The sequence below is a fragment of the Pristis pectinata genome, chromosome 8 (genome assembly GCF_009764475.1).
Source record: "Pristis pectinata isolate sPriPec2 chromosome 8, sPriPec2.1.pri, whole genome shotgun sequence".
NCBI lineage: Eukaryota > Metazoa > Chordata > Chondrichthyes > Rhinopristiformes > Pristidae > Pristis > Pristis pectinata.
In genome coordinates, this window is record NC_067412.1 from 75,588,686 (window position 1) to 75,602,583 (window position 13,898).

At 40.5% G+C, this 13,898-nt stretch overlaps 1 long non-coding RNA gene across 1 annotated transcript in view; it reads right to left on the bottom strand.

Moving 5' to 3' along the window:
• The window catches only part of LOC127573463 (uncharacterized), a 64,290-nt gene that overhangs the window by 6,072 nt on the left and 44,320 nt on the right, over nucleotides 1-13,898 (bottom strand). The window contains exon 3 of the long non-coding RNA XR_007956776.1: nucleotides 3,311-3,383. This is a non-coding gene — a long non-coding RNA (uncharacterized LOC127573463). The remainder of the gene's footprint in view (nucleotides 1-3,310; nucleotides 3,384-13,898) is intronic.

Consider the following 13,898-nt stretch of genomic DNA (forward strand, 5'->3'; position numbering starts at 1 on the left):
CACTTCCAGCACCTCCACCCTATCAGTCCTTTCAGGTGAGACAGACATTCGCCTGCACCTCCCTTAATATCATCTACTGCATTCGGTGCTCCAAGTGTGGCCTCCTCTATGTTGGCGAGACCAAACACGGAATAGGTGACCGTTTCGTAGAGCATCTGCGCTCCATCCGTAACTGCGATCTGCATCTCCCCATTGCCAGTCACTTCAACTGCCCCTCCATCACTGATATGTCAGTCCTTGGCCTCCTTCACTGCCAGGAGATGTCCAAACGCAAAATGGAGGAACAGCACCTCATTTTCCATCTTGAGACCTTACAGCCAAATGGCATGAACATCGAATTCTCCCACTAAGTAAAACAAACCACCCCCCACCACCATGCCTTTTCTTCCATTTCCCCATTTCCTAGTCTTTTTTTTTCCTCACCTATTTTTTTTCTTCCCTCCCCCCCCCACCCCCCATGCTGCCTGCCTCCATACCTCTGACCCATCCCCTGATGGATCTGCTCTTCCCTCCTCCCCTGCATTTACCTATCACCAGGTTGTGCCCATCCTGCCTCCCCTCTTTTGTCCACCTATCACTGCTCTGCTTTTTCCTCCTATATATTGGGCTTTCCCTCTTTCTATCTTCAGTCCTGAAGAAGGGTCCTGACCCAAAATGTTGACCATATGCTTTTCTCCACGGTTACTGCCTGGCCTGCTGAGTTCCTCCAGCATCTGTTTTTTCATCTCCAGATTCTAGAATCTGCAGTCCTTTGTTTCTCTAGAGAAAATGGATAAGCATCGGGGGGAAATATGTGGAGCTACAGGAACAGAGTGGGGGACTGATTGGAATGCTTTACAGAAGGGTGGCCTGGATTTGGTGGGTCAAATGTTCCCCTGTGGCAAAGTGACATTGACTCTATAATACAGTAAGGAAACATTCAGGCTACCCCTCAGGACTTGAATTTGCAAACAGGATCTAAAATTGAATTGCTGCAGATGCTCTCTTTCAATATTTGTTTATAGAATTGAGCTACACGTTTGTGCAATGAATATATTCAGCTGAACAATTTATTTGTTTTCTGTTGACTTAGCTGGCAAGACCACACATATTGTCCAACCTTGGTTGCCCTAGGAAAATTATAATGGATCTTGATGGTGCTTCTGCAATGATTTTGTCAAGGGTTTAACAGGATGTTGATCCAGCAAGGAAAAGGATGGTGTGTAATTTAGACAAGGTGGTTTTTCAACAACAGTGCTCCTCCTGCCTTTCTCTTCAGTAGATGTAGCAAGCAAATGAGATGCTGTCAGACTAATAATGATGTATAGTTGCATCTTCCAAATTGCATACCATAGCCAGTATTTTCATGATGTTATAGTTAGTAGGTAGCATTTAACACTTCTGGAGGAGACAGGAGATGATTATTTTTCACAGAGTACTAAACCTCATTTGAACTCTGTCAATTTTTCTGGTCTAATTAAGAATCATAGAATTGTATGACACAGAAGAGGGCTATTGAGCTTTTGTTTGTTTAAGTTTTTTTTTCCCCCAGTTATTGCGAGCATCCAGAATTTTGAGGTTGGGTGTTTTCACTTAATTGAAAAGATTTGGGTCCAGTGGTGCAAAATGTTATCTGTTACTTGTCAGATAAAGTTTAGACATTGTCTCGGTCTTGTTGGCAAGAGGTGCTAGGAGACTGCCGTAAAAACAGTGAGTAAGCCAGTTTGGAGTCTTGTGATTAGGAATGGGTAATTAATGAAGGAGCTAAAGATGACTAGACCAATGATGCTTCCTGAATAATTTTTACCTAATGTTCTGAAAATGCAATGATTTGATTTTTTTTTTGTGCCACAATAATCTTCTCATGCCAGGTCTGATGACTCCATGAATACATTAGACTCTGACCTTGGTTTGATCGGGCTCTCTGGTGCCATTCTCAGTCCGATGCTGCTTGCCCATCCTCTTCCCCCCAACCAACATTATTCTTATGTTTGTAGCTGAATCAGTGTTTCGATGAGCCAAATATTTCTGGGTGAGTTAAAGGTGCAGATTGAGTTGAGGTCATTAAATAGCACCATTAATGTTTCTGTTCTGCAGGTAACTGCCAGTAGTGGCATCAACTCTGGCTGCAAAATGAAATAATTCTTCCTCTTCACCACTGTGCAATGACCATATTACAATTCTGAAATGAATAAACATTCATTTAAACAAGAAGTTCACAAGTCTTTGTCAGTCAGTTTTGTTGTCTGCAACGGTGAGTCTTTGCAGGAAGGATGGTCCTTCCACAAATTTATTTGTGGTATAAATATGACCCAGTAAAGGTAAACTCCATGCTACAAATCTTACTTCCTAGAAGTCACTTTTACCAATAATTTCTCATTGCTTCTTTGATCCCTTTATTCTACATTATATTTTTTTAAATCAAAGAACCTTGATGTAGGTTGTCCTAGAATCTGAACCCAACACATTGCTGGCATTACACGTGTAAAGTCCAGATTCTGACAGAAATAGCCTGTAAAACTAATTTTCCCTGAGAAGCAAGTATTTCTGTCATCTGGGAAGATGGAAGATGCCAGTAGATTGTTGATGGTTGTTTGACATTAGGAAGTTCCCAGGAAAACTCCACTTTAGCAATCCCAATACCAAAGCAGCCAAACTGGAGCATTGCTCCACCATTATGCTAGGTGGAAGGCCACTGGTGATGCATGGGATCACAGCCTCCATCTCATACATTGTACTACAAGTGTTGGTTCCCCCTATGTAAGACATTAATGCTGCAAATGGACATGGTGCCAACAGCCATCAATAATGTCTATTCAGATGTCTGGGGACGTTTCAATATTGTCCGATTAGGTAATCCCTAAGTGAGGCAATGTAGGAACAGGTTGTGTCCCCCTTATCCTTATGCTTGAGGTTTGCTGATTGCCTTTCACGTTAGCCTGCTCCTGTCCTTTGATTTTTTGGAGGCTTAATGATCACCTCAAAATACCTCTTCATGATGACTTTTTGCAGTTTATTTGGAGAATAAACATCTTTTTTTACAGATTGAAACGAGGTGTTCCATTTCTATATACTGTATGGTGTACTGTCAGGTACTGGTGCTGTTAGTATCTCCCTGCAGTTTGTTGTTGCTCATCATGCCATGAGGTTAACACCAAATAATCTTTGGGTTAGGCAATCCTGAAGCCATCCAGTCCACTTTGAAATACCTTCATTCATAACCTTTCACCAGAGATTGTTTTTGTATTCTTTCTTGGCTAGTTTCATGAGCACATTAATGGAGAGTAATAATAAAATCTCCCATTATATTTCTGGCCACACATATACTCACCCACATCCTGCTCAGTCACTGATTGGATCATCAAGGTTCCTTTGTGAGATCCAGCACTGTGTGTCTGGTCGAGCTGGAACACAGAATGCTTTGACATTTAATGGAAAAACTAAAAAGCACTAGTCAATAGAAACCAGAACCTATAGTGAGATATTTTTCTTCCTGTCTCAAGAGTTTACCAAAATATCTTGCTCTGTTGTCTTCCAATGAGGAGAAGATGTGATTGGATTGCCATGACATGTAGAAAACTGTCATTCTGAAAAATGACATTCTGAAAACTCATCATAATAAATTTTCATGAATACCTAAGAGTATAAAACAACAGAAGTGGAAACTGCATATTGCTAACAAGGTTGTGATATGAATGCAATTTTTTACAATAAATTTGGGTATGTTCTGGTCACTTACTAGCCCCACAATAGAAAATTACTTATGGCAAAAAAAGTAGCAATTCCATTCAGTTAAGTCAGAGAGGTGCTTGATATGAAAGTGGGAAAAAGCTACACTGGAACTCAAATGATACCTTTGCGATATGATGACAGTATTTTATTTGAAGCCTGTTAACCTACTGAATGTGTAGAATCAAAGAATTGAAACAGGTGTTCAAGGCTGTAGTTTCTACTTTTCTGTGTGATTCTCCTTTTCATTCTATACCCTTTTTTAAATGTTCCCCTTTGTCAAGGAGCACATTGTTACCACAAGTTAAGGACTCCACCTCACTTCAATATCTATTTGTGATAGGGAATTCGCATGTTAGCCATTCCTGACATAACAATTTATTTTCTAACCCCTAAATCTTTTCCAAATATTAAATACTGATCTCATTAACCATGAGAAAAATCAGTCAGTATATTCATTGGCATGAAAACTCAAAGAAAATCCTTCATCATTGGAGCCCCACTAAGTGGTGTCCCAAAGTTCACTGAGCAGTAAGACATTCACAACATTACTTTCCTAATCCAAAAAAGCCTTGATCATTCTCTATCCTTCATCATCTACCTATCCATGTAATGACATTCCCTACAATTCATGTGCTATTATTTCTGCCATCTCTATTTATATAGTATTTTATGAAATGATTTATGAACATGCATATAAACCTCATACTGCTTTTACCTTTTATTCAAAAAATTACCATATAGTGTATGCACAATCTACCTTTCAGAAATGCATGTTGATTGCTATTTCAATACAAAGGCCCAGCTAAGAATGCTTCTCAAATTTCTGTGGTGTAGCACTGAGCCAAGTTAAGCCTCCTGCAATCCTTAGTTTAGCAATGTGAGCATGTTCATTAATATTACTCTTTTGGACCTTCACATTTGTTGATTTGAGGTGGAAGATGTATGTGTAACTTGGAATAAATATATAATAGAAAATAACATACATAAGAACATAAACTTTAAAAAAGGACACTTCATCTTCAGACTTGCTCTTTAAATATTCCATAGTAGCAGACTCAAAGAGCAATGGATTATATTGGTTTCATTCACCAATAATGAATGGCAATTCCACCAAAAAGTCAGGATTATTTGACAAGATCTTCCAAAACCTGTCAGATTATTTTCGTACATGTGCCATCTCATTTAGTTCCTGATAATTAGTTTTCAATCAACCTTTTTGAATATGAGAACCACAGTTGTCTATTTCTGGTCTGAAAAACCAAGCCCAATTTTCACTGAATCTGAAGATAATCATTTTTTCGCAAATGTCGTTCCTGAGTCAGTAACTACCCTTGGCTTTTAATTATCTCTCTGGAAGCTAAAGTCGGTTCAATATTGAATATGTTGATACCTTCTATGATTTAAACAGCTCCATGAAATTGGCACATAAACAATTTCCATTCAATGCTCATGATGAACCCTTATTAATTTCCTTACTATTTGAATTTGATTACTTTTCTGCTGTTATGATATTGGAAGATTTGTTATTATGTTTCCTATCACCTGCTATGACCCTAGTTCTTTCATATTACATGTGTCTGTATATTGGACCAAAATGTAGGCATCTAACTGTGGCTGTAGTTAGCCTAGATCTTGTATACCAAATGACTAAAAGTATGATTTGATACTACAACAACGAATCCGGGCGTTTGGTACCAGAGTGAACAGGACAAGACAATATTTATCTCATTGAATTGAATGAAAGGGTTGTGAGATTAACAGCAGAAAGACAAAGAAGGAAGTGTAAATTAGAATAGTTCACTTCAATGTCAAAGCAGGTAGAGAATGGAAAATATAAGTTAAAGATTAATAGAGGAAATAGAGATACGAGAAGGAAAAGTAAAGTAAAACAAACTTTGCATTGTTTATATCTCCGGTAACATTTAAAACTTGAAGTATGAAACTCCATGTTTAGAATGGTTAATTTTCGTTGCAAGAGATGTTGATTAATAGTAATTAATGCACATGTCGCAAGAAACATTGATTGAAATGCACAAGACCCAACTTTCCACAGCAAATAAAGTTCAGGTGTGTTGTGCACATACAATTTCACCCCATTCTGTAGTGAAGCAAACTGAAGCTTTCTCATGAAACTTATCGGTGTACTTTGGACAGCAAGATTTGGAATACTTTGAGAACAACTCTGCATCTGCTCTCACCTGTGTTGTATGAATAGCAGTGAGAGCTATTAGTGTCAACATTATTTTGATAGCAAACTCTAATCCAGTGTTGTACTTCCAATCTTCCTCTTTCTTTCGATACATTTTTACCTTTTGCTTTTAAAAATTACCATATTGGTTTCCTTAAGATGGTTTACTTCCTCTTCCATGCTCTATCTTCATAAGACTACTGTATTTATTTTCTGGAATAACCTTTGCTTTATGCAGGTGTGATCATTGCTTCACAGTACAAGTTCTCAGACTCCCCTCTAGTGGTCATGTGAGTACATTACAGTCTCCCTTTAAAATATACTCCGTTCTTTGTGGTCTGTTTATATATTAGGTATCCTACTGACAGTCTTTATTCATGGCCACTCACGCATCTTTAGTCATTCAATGTCCAGGTCAGAGTAAAGAGTTTGAATTTTTTGTTCAGCTTCTGCTTATTAGAATATACCATATGTCACCAAGTTTTCCTCTCATTTCTTTATTGAGAACAGCAAATGTAGTACCAAGAAGATAAATCGATTGAGGCAAAGTTCCTGTTAATCCCTGAAACTGTGAATTTGAAACACAGATTCAGTAAATGAAAGGGCCCTTGGGCACACAGAAGGACAGAGGGATTTTGGGGTGCAAGTCCCATAGCTCCCTGAAAGTGGCAACACAAGTAGATAGGGTGGTAAAGAAGTCATACAACATACTTGCCTTCACAGGTCAGGGCATTGAGTATAAAAGTTGGGAAGTCATGTTGCAGCTGTATAAAACTTCGGTTAGGTCATGTTTGGAGTATTGTGTACAATTCTAGTTACTGCATTGCAGGAAGGACGTTGAGGCCTTGGAGAGGGTGCAGAATAGCTTCACCAGGATGTTGCCTGGATTGGAGAGTATTAAGGAGAGGTTGGGCAAAATTGGATTTTCTCTGGAGTGTTGGAGGCTGAGTGGCAACCTGATACAATAATATAAAATGATCAGAGGCATAGATGGGATAAATAGTCAGAGTCCTTTTCCTAGAGTGGAAATATCAAATACTAGAGGACATAGGTTTAAGGTGAGAGGGGTAAAGTATAAAGAAGATGTGCGGGGCAAGTTTTTTCTTTACACAGAATGGCAGGTGCCTGGAACACGCTGCCTGGGGAGGTGATGGAAGCAGATATAATGCAACATTTAAGAGGCATTAAGCCAGACACATGAACAGGCAGTAGAATGGAGGATATATCCCATATGCAACAGATGGGATTAGTTTAAATTGGCATCATGTTCGGCATGGACATTGTGGGCTGAAAATCTTGTTCCTGTGCTGTACTGTACAATATTCTATATTAGTGGCGGTCAACGACCTTTTATCAGAACTGAAAGATGCTTTAAAGGGACAGCATTTAAGCAAGTAATGATTAGGGAGAAACTGGGGAAGGGGATGGAATGATTTGTGGGAAAGAACAAAGGAAAGATCTAGGATGGGCAGGAACATTTTCTAGTTGAAGTGCAGGCTCTTCCTGGAGGTTTAACAGTCAAATTTCAGAACAATTCCTGTTATTTCCTTCAGTATAAATTGCATGATGGTGCACTAGTTAGTGCTGCCACCTCACAGTTCCAGGGACTCCTGTTTGATCCTGGCTTTAGGTGCTCTCTGTGTGGAGGTAGCAAGTTCTCCCTGTAACCCTGTGCGTTTCTGCTAGGTTCTCCAGTTTCCTCCCACATTCTTGAGCTGGTAGGTTAATGGGTTCTATAAATTACTCCTCCTCATAGGTGAGTGCTTAAAAGAATCCAAGGGAGGTTGATGGGCATGTGAGAAAGAAGAAAGTAGCAGGTTGGGCTTAGAGGATCAAATGTAAGATTTACAAGTTTGCTGATGGCATGAAACTAGATGGGAATATGAGTGGAGATGAGGAAGAAAAGAGAATTCAAGATGTCAACAAGGTTCTGGATAGGTTTGTCCCACTGAGGCAAGTTAAGGATGGTAGAGTGAAGGAACCATGGTTGACAGGAGACATAGAATATCCTGTCAAGAGGAAGAAAGCAGCTTACCTCAGGTTTAGAAAGCAAAGATCAGATAGGGCCCTGGCAAGTTACAAGGTAGCCAGGAGGGAACTTAAGAATGGACTTAGGAGAGCTAGAAGGGGGCATGAGAAGTCCTTGGCGACTAGGATTAAGGAAAACCGCAAGGCATTCTACACATATGTGAAAAATAAGAGAATGACTAGAGTGAGGGTAGGACCGATCAGGAATAAAAGAGGAAACGTGTGCCTGGAGTCGGAAGAGGTAGGGGAGGTCCTTAATGAATACTTTGCTTCAGTATTCACCAGTGAGAGAGACCTTGACATTTGTGAGGATGGCGTACAACAGGCTGATATGTTAGGGCATGTCGACATGAGGAAAGAGGATGTGCTGGAACTTTTGAAAAACATTCAGATACATAAGTCACCGGGGCCGGACGGGATATATCCAAGGTTATTACAGGAAGCGAGGGAAGAGATTACTGCACCTTTGGTGAGGATCTTTGCATCATCACTGGCCACAGGAGTAGTGCCAGGTGATGGGAGGGTGGCAAATGTTGTTCCTTTGTTCAAGAAAGGGAGTAGGGATAACCCTGGGAATTACAGACCAGTGAGTCTTACTTCAGTGGTGGTCAAATTACTGGAGAAGATTCTTAGAGACAGGATTTATGGGCATTTGGAGAAGCATAGGCTGATTAGGGACAGTCAGCATGACTTTGGGAGGGGCAGGTCGTGCCTCACGAGCCTGAATTCTTTGAGGATGTGACAAAGTACATTGACGAAGATCAAGCAGTGAATGTGGTGTACATGGATTTCAGTAAGGCGTTTGATAAGGTTCCTCATAGAAAGCTCATTCAGAAAGTCAAGAGGCATGGGATCCAGGGAAACTTGGCTGTGTGGATTCTGAACTGGCTCACCCATAAAAGACAGAGAGTGGTGGTAGATGGAGCATATTCTGCCTGGAGGTCGGTGACCGGTAGTGTTCTGCAGGGATCTGTTTTGGGACCCCTGCTCTTTGTGATTTTTTTATAAATGATTTGGATGAGGATGTGGAAGGGTGGGTTAGTATGTTTGCTGATGACATGAAGGTTGGTGGTGCTATGGATAGTGTAGAAGGTTGAGGTAGGTTACAACAGGACATTGATAGGATGCAGAGCTGGGCTGAGAAGTGGCAGATGGAGTTCAATCCGGGAAAGTGTGAAGTGATACACTTTAGAAGATCGATTTGAAGGCAGAATAGAAGGTTAATGGCAGGACTCTTAGCAGTGTGGAAGTACAGAGGGATCTCGGGGTCCACGTCCATAGATCCCTCAAGGTTGCCACGCAGGTCGATAGGGTTGTTAAGAAGGCATATGGTGTGTTGGCCTTCATTAGTCGGGGTATTAAGTTCAAGGACTGCCAGGTAATGTTCTAAAGTATTCAGTGTTCTGTTCTGGTTGCCTCACTATAGGAGGGATGTGGAAGCTTTAGAGAGGGTGCAGAGGAGATTTACCAGGATGCTGCCTGGATTGGAGAGCATGTCTTATGAGGATAGGTTGAGCGAAGTAGGGCTTTTCTATTTGGAGCGAAGGAGGATGAGAGGTATACAAGGTGATAAGAGGCACAGATTAAGTGGACAGTCAGAGACTTTTTCCCAGGGAGAAAATGGCTCATATGAGGGGGCATAATTTTAAGGTGATTGGAGGAGGTATAGGGGTGATATCAGAGGCACAGAGTGATGGGTTAGTGGAACGCACTGTCAACAGAGGTTGTGGGGGCAGATACATTAGGGACATTTAAGAGACCCTTAGATAGCTCTCCAATTTTCTATCATTCATGTGGCTATGTGGAAGGGAAGGGTTAGATAGATTGCCGAGCGGGATAAAATGTCGGCACAACACCGTGGGCCGAAGGGCCTGTACTGTGCTGTTATGTTCTATGTTCTAAGGTAAGTGAATGAGTAATAACATCAGAGAAGAAATACAATGTGGAAAATATTCAGTCATCTACTTTGGAAGAGAAAATAGAAATGTTTTTCTTACGAAAATGGTGAGAGATTGAGAAAAGTTAATGTTTAAAGGCACCTGGGTGTCCGTGTACACAAGTCATTGAAAGCCATCAGTTGATGCAAGGAGCAATTCTGAAAGCAAACAGTATTTTGGCCTTCACTGCTTGTGGATTTGAGTGCAAGTGTAAAGATTTCTTACTGAAAATATTTAGGGACTTGGTGACAACATACCTGAAGCATTGTGTACAATTTTGGTCTTTTTCTCTTAAAAGCAAAAGGATCTGCATGTTATAGAGGGAGTGGAGCAAAGATGCACCAGATTGGTTCCTGGAATGGCAAAACTGTCATGTGAGGGGAGACAGAGCAGGTTAGAACTCTATTCTCCTCAGTTTGGAAGAATGAAGTGTGACCTCATTGAAACATACAAAAATCTTAAAGAGCTTAGCAGGGTAGTTGTGGGGAGAAGGTGTTTCCTGGCTATGGAGTCTAGAGCTTGGGGTCACAGTTTCAAATTGAGTGGTTAGGATTTAGGACTAAAATGAGGAGAAATTTCTAAGCTCATAAAATGGTAAATCTCTGGTATTCTATATCCTGGAGGGATGTAGAGGCTTAGTCATTGATTAAATTTGAAAGGGAGATCGACAGATTGATGATAGGGCAAGAAAATGGTGTCTGAGGTAGAAGGTCAGAATGGTGGAGCAGACTGGAGGGTTGAATGGTCCTCTCGTGCTTCTAATTATTATATTCTTTTCTGCAGACATGCCCTCCAAGATATTTCTATTTGCTCTATTTTTTTTAGTATCCTATTGTTTATTGTGTATTTCTTGATTTATTTTCCCTCCCAAATGTATAACTTTAAATTTCTAATACAATGCCCTTAACATCTTTTTCTTCATGATGAACCACAGCACCAATTTTCTATCCTCTGTAAGCTTCTTACTCATGGGTCCCAAATTTAAGTACAGATTATTTATATAAAATGAATAGCAAGGGAACTAGCAATAAATCTTGTGGAAACCTATTTCATACACCATCTGGTCTCTAAAACATCTGAATGCCATTGCTCTATGTCAATTTTGGATTCAACTTGTCGCTTTCCTTCGCACCCCTTTTGGATTTTAGTCTTTTCTCTATCTGCATTGACCCCTCCACCCATCCTTCTTGTTTCCCCTCAAAGCATTCAATCAAATTTAACAAATGTATACAGATAATCCATTTTAAACTGTGCCTCTCTAAATGATGGATTAAGCTGTACCCTATAATTTGTCATTCGCCTTCTTCGTAGGCAGTCACTCAGATTTAACGATGACTGACTTTCACTCTGGTTTTGTTGATTCCAAGGTAGCGAATGAGGCTAATTTGGAGCTGCAGACTCTGCCACAGATGAGGCAGGTGGTGGCCATGGGGCAGGCGGGTGCGACTTTGTGAGGTGGACCTTGGCTTCTGCAGGTCCTCCATGTGCTCCCGATTCATGGCTTCAGATTCATAAAACCATTCTAAATGCATGGAGTGGCCACGGGCCAGAGATTCTCAGGAGTCAGTGGGATACTCCATTTCTTCAAGGATTCTTTGAGCACATCCTTGAATCTTTTCCTTTCTCTGTCTGGTAATCTCTTCCCATGTCAGTGTGGAGTAGAGTGTATATTTCAGGTGTATGATGTTGGGATTGTGAACAGTGTGGTCTGCACAACGTAGCTGACTGAGTGTGACCTGACTGGGGCCTCCATACTGGCGGTTGTCCCAGGAGAGAACACAAACATTGGTTCGCTCGTCCATTCAGTGAAGTAAGAGAATTTTGCGGAGACAAAATTGATGCCATCTTTCCAGTGCCTTGAGATGTCGCCTGTAGGTTGACTGGGTCTTGGAAACATTTGGGAAACCTGGGATCACTGCTACGCTGTAGATCATGAGTTTTATGCCAGGTCTGAGCTTCTGATCTTTAAATACCCTTTTCCTCAGTTGACCAAAGTATGCGCTTGTGCATTGAAGGTGGTGGTGAATTATATCATTGATATGTGCCTTCACCAGGAGATGGCTCCCAATATATGGGAAGTGGGCAAGCCCTGAAGCTTTACTGCCAGAGAGCAGTGTTGTATAGTGAGGGCAAGCAGGTACAGAACCTTTGCCTTCTGGAAGTTGAGTGCAAGGCCCGACCTCTTCTATGCTTCAGTGAAAGTGTTGATATTGGCTTGAAGCTTTGCCTTTGAGTGCATGCAAATGCAAGCATCATCTGAATATTGCAGTTTAACTACTGAAGTTTGAAGGACTTCAGTTTTGGAGTGTAGTTACTGTAGTTTGAACAGCTTCCCAATAGTTGTGAAGATTAGTTCCACGCCTGCAGGATGATGTAGGTGGTGAGGTGCAACACTGTGGCAAGAAAGATTGAGAAGAGTGTTGGGGTCAATGATGCAGTCCTGTTGGCCACTGGTCTTCACTGTGAATGGTTCTGTTGACTCATTAGTTAACATGACATGTATGTTGTCATGGAGCGAATGTAAAATGGAGATGAATTTCTGTATGCAGTCATCTTTGAGGAGGGTGCTCTATAGTCCTTCGCAATTGGAGTTGAGACTTTCGTGTGATCTAAAACCACTATTGTGCTTTGTACTACTCCCTGCATTTTCTTGGAGTTGTAATGTGGTGAAGATCATGTCTGTTGTTCCTCTGGATGGATGAAGTCCACACTGTATTTCAGGGAGCAGCTCTTTGGACACTGGGATGAGGCAGTTAAGGAGGACCTTGGTCGTGATTTTCCCAGTAGCAGACAGCAGGGAGATGCCTCAATAACTGTCTTATTTTCTTTCTTTAAGATAGCCATGATTACTGTATCTCTGAGATCCAATGGATTACCCTCCCCTTCCAAGATATGGATGATGAGAATATGGATTCTTCTAGTCAATCTTCTCCCCTTTTCAAATAATGGTGCCACCTTCCTAATGTTCCAAAGAGGATTGGAAAAGAAAAGGTCAGAGCCTCTGTCATTGCTTCCCTCAATTCTTTTATGAACATAGGATGCATTTTGTCCACTATTTTTAAAAAAATGGATCCCTTAATATTTCTTCTTTGTACAGCAGATGCAAAATTTCACACTCTACCTCTTTAATTGCAATGTCTGTATTTGCCTGCTTTTGTGAAGACAGATGCAACATTCTCCTCAGTTTTGTCTCCAAATAATTCCCTGGATTGCAGTCTCACTAAATACAGGCCAGAATAATTATTATTAAAGGAGGAGTTAAGATTAAAGGGAGACTTTGTTAGAGTAAGTATTAAGTGACAGAAATTCCCCACCCCCATCTGAATTCTGCAAAATACTTCTGTGGTTTGTTCAGACTTGCTATAATCATATAACATTTCTCTAAACTATATATATAACAGCAACCAAGGTGGCAAAACTTTTTCCCAGTCAAATTAAATCTTCAATCGGAAGTTCAGTTTACAAAAAAACAAAAACACACCACACAAACTTGCCAAATCTCCTGTAATCTCTGTGTGAAATTTGGCAGAGATTGATTTGACAGTGTGCATGCCTGGTATTAAAAGTAATGGTTCATAGAGAACATTTCATCTTTGGGTAAGAACTGTTCTTAAATAGTATCAAACAATCTGATAAATTGAAATTCTATTCAATGTGCATGAGTAGGATGTGGTGGGTTAGGAACAGAAAGCATGTAGATAGATCATTTACTTTCTACAAGACTGGCAGAGTCATCCACTTCTTCAAAGGAAACAAGAAAAAAAACAGCTATTTCAGTGCTAATGGGGTACAGAACAAGAATAATCCCTTTGCTCACAATGGAGATTGTCAAACCAGCTGAGTTTCACGAATTGAAGCAAATTGGACTAGGGTCACCATCAGTTGATGGTGAAGTAGTAGTCCTGGGTGTATTTGGAACGGAGGCTATAAAGAGTGGGAAAATAAATTTAAATTGAGCTATTGTAAAGAAATTACGACATCTGGCCTGCAGAAAAGATCCTTTTGTAACTCAACTGGTTTTAAACAAGTAAACT